This window comes from Belonocnema kinseyi, chromosome 8, assembly GCF_010883055.1.
Source record: "Belonocnema kinseyi isolate 2016_QV_RU_SX_M_011 chromosome 8, B_treatae_v1, whole genome shotgun sequence".
Taxonomy (NCBI): domain Eukaryota; kingdom Metazoa; phylum Arthropoda; class Insecta; order Hymenoptera; family Cynipidae; genus Belonocnema; species Belonocnema kinseyi.
In genome coordinates this window covers 103,287,680-103,298,827 of record NC_046664.1, presented here as the reverse complement: position 1 = coordinate 103,298,827, position 11,148 = coordinate 103,287,680, and positions in this window count along the sequence as shown.

Below are 11,148 nucleotides of genomic sequence, written 5' to 3'. Positions count from 1 at the left end.
TAAATTTTTAACCACCTGTAGTACAATGAAATGAATTTTATTGTGTTACAACGGGAACACTTAAGTTGTGTTGCGTTAAGCAAAATTTCGTTAGGTTCTGTTCAGTTAGATTCATTTGTAGGTTAAGATCGAGTTAACCTATTAAATATAGCACACATTTAAGACTGAAGACCGTACGCTTACATAGCTACACGTGTGGTTGAATTTCAATCGGCTAGGTTAGGTTAGGTCAGGTTTTGTTAGGTTAGGATAGGTTAAATCTCTATGTAGTTTAAGCCGAAGCTGAATGAAACGGTACCGCAAACACAAAGTGACAACACAATGAGTTTAAATATGTTACGTGAAGTTAAGTTAGGTTAGGATAGGTTTGCCCTCTTTGCAGGTTAAGCCGAAGCTGAATGAAACGTTACCGCAAACACAACGAGACAACACAATCAGTTTAATTGTGTTTCGTGAGGTTAGGTTAGGTTAGGTTAGGCTAGGTTAGATTTATTTCTAGGTTAGGCTCGAGTTGACCCATTCGATGTAGCACACATTTGCTAATGAGAAAATATGCTTCCAGAGCTTTACGTGTAGTTCAATAAATTCCTGTTACTTCAGGTTAGGTGAGGTCGGGTGTTGTTGGGTAATGTTATGTTAAATAAGTTGATATCAGGCAAGGGTTGATCCTTCACAGTTGTCGACATGTTTTTGAAATGAAAATTTGCATCACTGGCATTATTTTGATATTTATTTGCCTCAGTGCATGATTTTTCGTCATTCTTTGAGGTTATGGCTCAAATATGACGTGATGGGTGATTTTTGATACCGAATTTGAATTCAGCGCCACAAAATCCATAGGAATACGTGTCTCGTTACCAGATCCGCACACTTTTTTTGTGTGGCTGTGTAATTATTTTTTTCTATTCTTGACAGGTTTTCTAATCTTTAAAAATTATTCAAATTTTTCCGGATTTTTTTTTTATTTTGCAAAATTTTAAAAAAATGGCTTTAAACTTTTTCAGATGCTTTGACAATTTTTCAATGTTTTGAAATGCTTTAAAATAATCTCCTAAAATTAATTTTTCGAAATAAAAAATTATTTTAATTATTTCTAGGAACCTAAATAATTTATTTCATTTTCATGAAAACTTACAAAAGCGCATTTTACAGTACTGGCACGACGAGAAATTTGTAAATATACATACAGTCACTTCGAATCGGAGGTCGAATCGAGAAACTGAGGGCGTCGAATGCCGATTCGACAGATTTTCGAATTGCAGAATTCGAATCGGTTCTCCTTCGTTTCAAATTGAACGCGTCGAATGTCGATTCGAAAGACTTTCGAACTACCAACTTCGAATCGGTTTTCTTTCGATTCGAACTGTGGGCGTCGAATGCCGATTCGAACTGTGGGCGTCGAATGCCGATTCGAAAGACTTTCGAATTGCCCATTTCGAATTGCGTTTATTTGATTCGAACTGAAAGATTTCGAATATCGATTCGAAAGGCTTTCGAACTGCCTAGTTGAATTCGGATTTTTTCGACTTAAACTCAGCTACGTCGGTTCGGGAAAAACAGATTCGATTTGAATAATGCACAGGTCTATTTTAAATCAAACCTGGGATGTGGTTTCTCGGTTGACACACCAGATGAAAAATTTCAATATAAACTATCTGAGTTCTAAATTATAGACCGAGAGGACCAAGTGACACTCACTCGACTAAAAATTGGCCATACAAAGTTGACACATTCCTACCTAATCACAATAAGTGATTCAGAAAAATGTGATGCCTGCGAAGTACATCTCACCATCAAACAGATTTAGACGGAATGCGCAAATTATACAACTAAGTGGAATCGACATAAAATTGGAATCGACGTCAAGCGAATGCTCACTGATCCAGTTACCTTCAGACAGGTGCTCAACTTCCTTGCTGATATTAGAATCCGAAATTTAATCTAGAGAGTAAATTTATCAGTGCCTCCTTAAATATGTACAAAGCGTCATCTACTTTATAACACTATTTCTTCTCTGCTTTCTATATGTCAAAATTGTTGAAATTGAAAATTTTGATATGATTCTCTGAACTTGAGAAAACGAAATAGGACAAAAACAATCTTGAAGTTTATGTACATGTGCAACTAATGGAAGATATTATGTAATTAATGCAATGGCTAATGACCACAATAGTCGATGCGACTTTAATCATCTAATTAATAAAAAATAAAAACATTTATACATAGTATAATAATATTGTACTATGTCAAATTTCATATAAACTATAAATAGTAAATAAACAATAAATAGAAGATAAGAAATAATAATGACAGGTATAAAATTCATGTTGTCTGTTTGCCCGTTATGTGACCTGACTTAACAGAAAGTTTTTAGGTCGTTCTAAAAACTTTTTGGATCACTCTTGCCCACTGGGTGGTTAACGAACGTAATCTTCATTTTGGAACCCTTAAAAAGTATATGAAAGGCTCACTCGATTGAACAAATCTTTCAAAAGTTATTATGACAACAACATTCAGGTACCATACGAAAAGGCGCAAGTAAATGATAATTAATTGTTCAACTAATTGCAAACTGTTTTCTACAATAAATATCACTTTTAACATTCACTAACGTCTCATGATTTACAGGAAAAAAAAAATTGTTTAACAAATACAAATTGTTTATCGAATTGTAAATTGTCTTTCACAAAAAATATAATTTTTATACTTTATTAAATGCATTATCGATTCTAGAAAGTACTAACTTCACATGATTTACAGGAGAAACAATTGTTTAAAAAAATGAACATTGTTTAAATCATTGCTAAATATCGTTAAAAAATATATTACTCTCAAAACATTCGTTATAATTGTTATAAATTGATTAAATAATTGCTAAGGATCGTTAAAAAGTATTTTACTCGCAACATTTGTGATAATTGTGTCATTAATCCAAAAAATAATAAATAATTCACGTGTAAATAATCAAAAATACCATGTTTATGCACATGTGACACACTCAAATACCTATATTACCGACCTTACTTTATCAGTTCACTGAATTTTTCTTTTGAATTTACGATTTTTGTGTGGAAATACAATATCTCGATAATAAGCGTTGAATAGAGAAAAAAATAATATTTACAGATTTCAGCGTAAAAGTGAAGATTATTCTATTATTTGAAATGCGCGATTCTTCCATCTGCCTAAAATGTCATTGTAAGAATAAGATATCTCAGAAACTAATTAATTTATATTTCCATAGCGGCCGCCGCATAGGTTTCTATTCCCCAAAAGAGAACGTGTTTTCAATATATTTAATTCCTTGTCATTTTACCGACAGATAACCTCACAGAGATGTCTTCTATTCCCCAAAAGCGTTCAATTTTTTAGATTATTTAATTCCTTCTAATAAGTTCACAAAATCTGTGTAATAAATTGTTTTAATTCCTTTATGTGGAACATAAGTTTTGAAAATTTAATCTTTATCAATTCGAGTCTGCCTCTCAAGAGTTAAAATTATTTTAATTCACACATTAAATAGATTTCTTAAATGCATTTTTTAATACGTTAAAATAAATTTTTAAAATATAAATTATTATAAATTTGAATATTGTTCGAATTTATAAGTTATAAAAAGATTTAATAATGAAAAATAGATTAAATAAATTCTTTCGTTAAATTTAACTAAGTCAATTGAGAGAAATAAGATTTGCACTTCTTTTGTTCCCGTTGGGAGACTTTTAGACGGAGGAAAAATCGCGTATTCATAGGAATACAAATTCTTGTTCCACCGTTAAGTGCTCCAGTTGAGTAGGAATTTCGCTAAAAATTATTTTCAAAGAAATTAAAACTGGGACCAATGTTTGACATAACATTGAAATTTTTTAAACCTTAGAACTTTTTTTATATTTAAAATATCCGCGAGATGTAAAAAACGTACATAAACATAACTTGCTGTCGGCTCTTATATTTCTTGAAGTTTCAGGTCGGTATTTTAAATATAAAAAAAGTTCTTAGGTTCAAAAAATGTCAAGGTACAAAGAAAAGAAAAATATATAAAAAAATAGTTCCATTTTTATTTTCTTCGACAATAATTTTAGCGAAATTTCTACTCAAATGAAGTACATAAACATAGTTTATGGTCTTCTGATATATTTGACAAAGTTTCAGTCTAAATTTCTCGGACATTTAAAATCCGGGCACGTTCTCGTGACTGTGGCCGTAATTTTAAGACAACTTGAGGATTTAAGAGAATTTTGCCTTCACCAATATTTTCTTTATCTTTAAACCTTATAATATTGTAAATTTATTTTCAACTGCTATGAATTGCAATAATGAAAGTTTCATAAAAACAAAACTACGAAAAAATGTTTGTCTTATCGAAATTTAATATCAAAATTTCTTTATAGCCGACATATTAAATTAAAATATAAAAATTAAGTCGTTAATCTCGTTTACCGGGAGGTAGGTGTAGGGGAAGCTAACACGAAGTGTCAGAATACCCTCTCTCCTGCGACACGCGAGAGCCACGTGACCCGCACGCGAATTCAAACACTCTCAAGCGCCGTATAGCTTTGTCAACTATGTTTGGTGAAAGGAATCCTTCCCTTCAGTGGCGCCGGAACGAAAATCTTTTCGGGGAGCGTTCTAAATATCGGAATTTCTCATTTTTCAGTTAGATTTTCAACTGTAGAAGTTTCAGGGAAACTTATCGAATTTATAATTATTTCTGGAGAAGGGAAATATTTTAGAAGTTACGCATTCGATTTAAAAAATTAATTGATTTCAGAGTTTCATAAGATCCAAGTTTTAAATTGAAAAATTTCGAGTTCTAAAAAATTTCAGTGGACTTAATTGCCGAATTTTTGAATATGTAATTTGAATATGTAATTTGGTAAACAGTCTGACAAAACAAAAGATATGCCGCATTGTTCGGAGTATTTTAATATTTAGGCCTCCAGTGCATGCACCAGAACGACCGAATCTCAGAATGGATGGAATGAAGCGTTGACCAATCAGAAAATTTCCGCGGAAACAGTATCTCGTTCACGAGCCGAAATTAGCCACAGATGAAATTTACTATAGTGCGTGTTACATTTGTTATGAGTGTTTTTTTCAAAAGTGTTTACCAGTTGAGGTATTAAAAAATAATACATTATGAACACAATGAGCAGTGTTGATGAATTAAGGGAACATGATGTAAGTATCAATTTACGTAAGCCTTATAGATTTTTTTTGCGTTTTTTATATGAAGTTTTATTTGAGGCTTTAATATCATGTATAACGCATACGCCGGCTTATATATTTAACAATGTTTCATTTGCGAAAATTTAATAATTTATAATATTTGTCTGGATGTAAAAGAGAAGAGAGAATAAAAAAAAGAATTTTTTTATTTTTTAATTATATTTTGTATAGTTACACATTACGCATTTATTGTTTTGTATTTTAAATACTTCTATACTTAAGATCGCGCCAATAAGCGTTCCGTTCATTTCCAAAGTTCTCAAACACATGCACCGGAATGACCGGAACACAAATCACATAGAACCTTCGACAAGACGAAAAAGTTCCTTCTTATCAAACATGATCTGTGATTGGTGTTCCGGTCATTGCGGGTTACGGTCATTCCGGTACATTTGTTTGACAACTTTGGAAATGAACGGAACGCTTATTGGCGCGAAATTAAGTAGACAAGTATTTAAAATACAATAAATTCTAAGTATATCTGCAAAATTATTATAAATTTTGAATCAAAATTGTTAATTGTATGCATCTTACGTATATATATTGCAAATAATTTAATGTGAAACTATTCAAAATATAATTAAAAATTTTTTTAATCCTTTTTTTATTCTACCTTCTTCTTTTACATCCAGACGAACATTATAAATTATTCAATTTTCGCAAATAAAGCATTGTTAACGATATTTATTTATGAATTATGTTATTATATGTGTATTTTACTTGTACACAAAATTAAGTAATGGCTTTTTAAGTATATTTAAGTAATATTTAAATTTATATTTATGTTCAATGCGCTAATATTACAATTTTAGGTTTTGAAAAAATCAAGTTTATTCTTTTTGACGTAGTTTATTTTATAACAAGTTAAAGAAGTCTTAAGTTCTAATCTAAAGATTTTGCAACTTTTACGAATATATTATTTTTAACTTGAAGCTTTAGAACTCGATCATAAAAAGAAATAATGACCTCATATGTATACTAATTGTCCGAAGAACAATTATTTTTTAGAGATAGAAAGTGTATCCCTTTTCAAGATAGGAACTATATAGTCTTAAGGGCATGTGATACTTAGAAAATTGTCGATTTTACCAGTTTTAGGTTCCCCGGATTTTGTTTCTAGAATAGTAAATATTTTGTTTTGGAAATTTAGGAAATGATAGCGAACATGCTAACGGACGTCCCCACACACTTTTTTTGCAGGTTAATTTAAAAAAGTTTTAATCTAGCAAAATGTTATTAATTTGCATACCCTGGCGGACCGTAGGAACCGAATAGAGCCTCTACAAAGTACTCGTAAAGACCCCATTGGGTCATCATTCGGTTCCTTTTTAAAGAACTCGAAAAAAACAGCAAAATCAACTTTCAAATTGTTGCAATTCGGATTCTACGTTAAAATTCCCTATAGAAGGTCATGGAATAATCGCAATAGTTTTTTTTTTTTTGCAACGGTAAAAAGTTTTAAAATATATAAGACGTATAACGCCTGTTGACTGCCACTTACAGGCGATGCGTTTGAAGTGTAGCAGTCAACAGGCGTCATATACCTTTTTAAACTTTTTACCGTTTTAAAAAAAAAACTATTTCGATTATTCCGTGACCTTCTATAGGGAATTTTAACGTAGAATCGGAATTTCAACAATTTGAAAGTTGATTTTGGTATTTTTTCCAGTTGTTTAAAAAGAAACCGAATGGGGACCCAATGGGGTCTTTACGGGTACTTTGTAGAGGCTCCATTCGGTTCCTTCGGTCTGCCAGGGTAGCGCTTAGGAATTAGTATCGATTTTTTCAGTGTTAGATTCCCCCGGCTTTTTTCCTAGGATAAGAAATCTTTTGTCTTCAAAATCTGGGTAATAATAGCGAACATGCTAATGGACGTTCCCGCACACTTTTTTGTGCTTTTTTTCAAAAAATTTTTGATATTGCTAACAACGTATGTGTATATTTCGAGGTTATGTGGGTTACAATGCACCCGAGCGTTACTTCAAAACTAAACAATATTTTTGACCAAAAATGTTGGACTTACAAATAAACATAGTAATTAATTTCCACGAACTAACCACGTTTGCAGGCAATCGAAAAAGTTTATTTCATAAATTATTTCCAAATTATCGGAAAGGCAGAGATGAAAAATGACGTAACCTCAAAAGAATGCACGCGCATAAAATTTTTATTCAGCACGATACATTTTTTTTGTTATTATCCCTCAAAAAAGTCCGGGGTCGCTCGTTATGATATTTTATAGCATCTCCAAATTCAGTTTTTAAAATTTTTCATTTTTGTGGGAAAAAAGCTGGGGGATCTGTACCCGATTGACCACACGACGAAGTATCACAGGCCCTTGATACATAGAACAGCCTTCTTTTTATGATGAAATTTTTAAAACTTTAACAATTTTTAAACTGAGTATCAAATATTCAAGAATATTTTCGCGTTTCAAACACTACTTCTAAATATTAATATAGCATAACGCGTAGAACATTCTTATGTTCATAATAAACCTTATGAAACCATAACATTCCTAAAAATCAGCATCAAATGTTGAAGAATTTTTTTGCATTTCAAATTCTATAACCCAGTCGCATAGAATAACTAAAAATAATTGTAGAAACTACAAAATTCGCTTTTCAAACGTTGGAAACAATTTTTTTTTAATTCTCATAAATTCCCGAAGAGCACATTCATCAAAGAAATTCTCAGTCATATTCCTGTGCTCCCGGACATATTCTCGGTCACATAAACTCTTTAGAACTCTATATTTAAGTGTGTCACATGCCCTTACAGTTCGAGTTCGAAAGGCGGTAATTTACGTCAGAAACGCCGGGAAACTTACCGGTAAATTCTCGAGCGATTTTTTTCGAAAATTTACGCGAATTTAAGCCCGAAAATCAGATCTGACACAACACTGTAGCAAAATTTCAAACAGATGTATACAGACTTACATTTTCTTAAATGATTATTTACCTTATTTTACTAAATGTTAGTAATAATAATATACATTTTGAAAATTGAATTATTTTCAGAGTTATTCTAAATTTTATAAAACATCGAAATTTGAAGGTATTTTTTACGGTATTACAACAAAATTAATGAAAAATAAAAAATTCTGTTTCATGGTCTAACCATGCAAGTTACAAAAAAAGATTGGTTATATTGCAAAATAGGGGCGCTACCTCTATTTTGGCAGGAAAAACAATTTTTTGGCAACAAACTATTAGAATCTTTAGTTGAACGATAAATGAATTGGTTTGATGTGCCAGAAATTTAAAACTATTGTTATTTTTGTTACTATGATGTCTCAAATATGGGTCTTTCACGATATATCGCAATGATCATATTTAACGAGAAGATTGAAATGAGTAGTGATTTGACCAACATTATTCTTCTTACTAGTCATTGGGATATCTTCCCGCCCCCACGAAACATTGGAAAAGGGTAGGGTTTTGATCAAATTATTTTTGTTTTCTGTCAAAGGAGTGTTTCTGGCCGTTTGTATGTTTAAAAGCATCTAAAAGTTGAGTTAAATATGGTAATTCTGATATCGTGACATACCCATATTTAAGATATCGTAGTAACAAAAGTAAAAATAATTTTAAACTTCTGTCAGGTCAAATCGCTTCATTTATCGTTCAGTTAAAGATTCTAATAGTCTTTTGCAGAAAAATACCATTTTTGTAGCCAAAAAACAGGTGACGCCCCTATTCTGCAATTGCACCAAAAGATCAATTATTTTAAAAAATGGTGCATACAAAAGTACAAATTTGTGAATAAAATTGGTGTAGGATACGCAGTTTTTGTTTTATTCGTAAAAAATAACATAACAAGTAAAAAGCCTGAATTTTTGGGGCAAAAGACACAAACTACGAAAAAAATTAATGGAACGCGTAGATCTTCTTTTAAGCTTCGTTTTAATCGAAAAAATAGCATTGAAAATAAAAAATCAAATTTTGTTAATAACAATACAGTTTATTTATAGAAGGCCGACTTTTTGAATTATAAAAGCAAGACAGTGAAAATACGTCTATTTCAATACCAACGCATATATAATGAAATGTAATAATATAAATTCATTGAAACGATACATTTTTCAGGGTAGCTGGAATAAAATGTAGGGCATTCTAATTCCATTCTAAATCTTCATGTCTACAAATCATCATATCATAATCTATTGTATATACAAAGATAAACTCGTGAAAGAATTGAACATTGGCAAACAATTTGGGCAACATGAAACTTATCTCACACAGACTGAAAGTTTTCAGGTATTTTTGCCGCGAAGATTTAAGCCTTCATTTAAATAATTAATTCATAATAATGACATTAAAAATTACGAAAAAATGCTAAAATTATCATATCAGAACAATTATTATAGTAAAGCATAGCAAAATATAGTAATATTTTACAATTTCCAAAATAAAGAAATATATCCTTTGATCCGAACTCTTTAAATGTAAGCTATAGTAACTTGTTTTAAAGAAAATTTCGACTGATAAGTAGTCATTTTAATATGAGAATTGAGCTTAAACTTAATAATTACTCAAATAATTGACTTGAGGCGATAATGAGCTAATATTTTGTAATAAAATAAATGAGTTGCCTCCTTTAAATTTTGTAAGCTAAAATGGAGTTATACTTTTTACATAAATAAGTTCATCTAGAAACTCCTTCAAGGTACGCGTAGACGCCATCGAAAGTTAATATATGTAAAACAATCATTATATTAGCGGGCGCCCGTAAATAATGCATTTAGGTGTCCTATACATTTTTAATAAATAAATAAATTTTGGATTGCATCAGAAACAAATAAATTTAAAATGCCGTGATGTAATTGATGGCAAGAATATTTCTTTCACTTTTACTGTTTCAATATAAATAATTTATTATTCATTTAAAAAATATTTTCTTGAATAGGATCCAAAACATGCATTGGGGAATTTCTTAGGGGTAATATGAGTGAAAAGAAATTGGAGGAGACATTCTTACTTTACTGGTATTACTTATAGGAATATAAATGTAAACCGAGAATATTATTGGATATTCTTTTCACTCTTTTCATTGCAATCTAAAATATATATTCATTTGTTTGAATAATATAATCTTTATGTGAGGCTTTGGAATTGCTTAGGGTGCGCCATTCAAGGTGGGCGCACCCGGGAAACCTCGGCTGCGCCCCCATGCCAGTCCGCCACTGAAGTTATTTAGGAACGGCTATCAGACTGACAAGAGTAAGTTTAATTACAGTATTATTTCTCCAAGACTGATCAACGAACTGTTCCTGGTAATAAGCGTTGAATTTAGAAAAATTAAATCTATTTAAATGTGTGAATTAAAATAATTTAAACTCTAGACAGGCGAACTTGAATTGATTAAAATTAAATTTACAAAACTTTTATTCCACATGAAGGAATTAAAACAATTTATTACATATATTTTGTGAACTTATTAGAAGGAATTAAATAATCTCAAATTTTGAACACTTTTGGGGAATAGAAGACGTCTCTGTGAGGTTATCTGTCGGTACAGTTACAAGGAATTAAATATATTGAAAACACGTTCTCTTTTGGGGAATAGGAACCTATGCGGCGGCCGCTATGGAAATAGAAATAAATTAGTTTCTGAGATATCCTATTCTTATAATGATATTTTAGACAGATGGAAAAATCTCGCATTTAAATAATAGAATAATGTTCACTTTTACGCTGAAATCTGAAAAAAATTAATTTTTCAACCATTTAAAATTTGATTTTGCTTTTTTTCCTGTTTTTTAAAAAGAAATCGAATGGGGACCCAATGGGGTCTTTACGGGTACTTTGTAGAGGTTCAATTGTGGGTCCGGATGCAATAAGGGCACATAAAATTTTTTCGTGCGAAAACGAAGTCCCCTGGAGGCTTTAGAAAAAATTTTCGAATTTTCATTTTCAA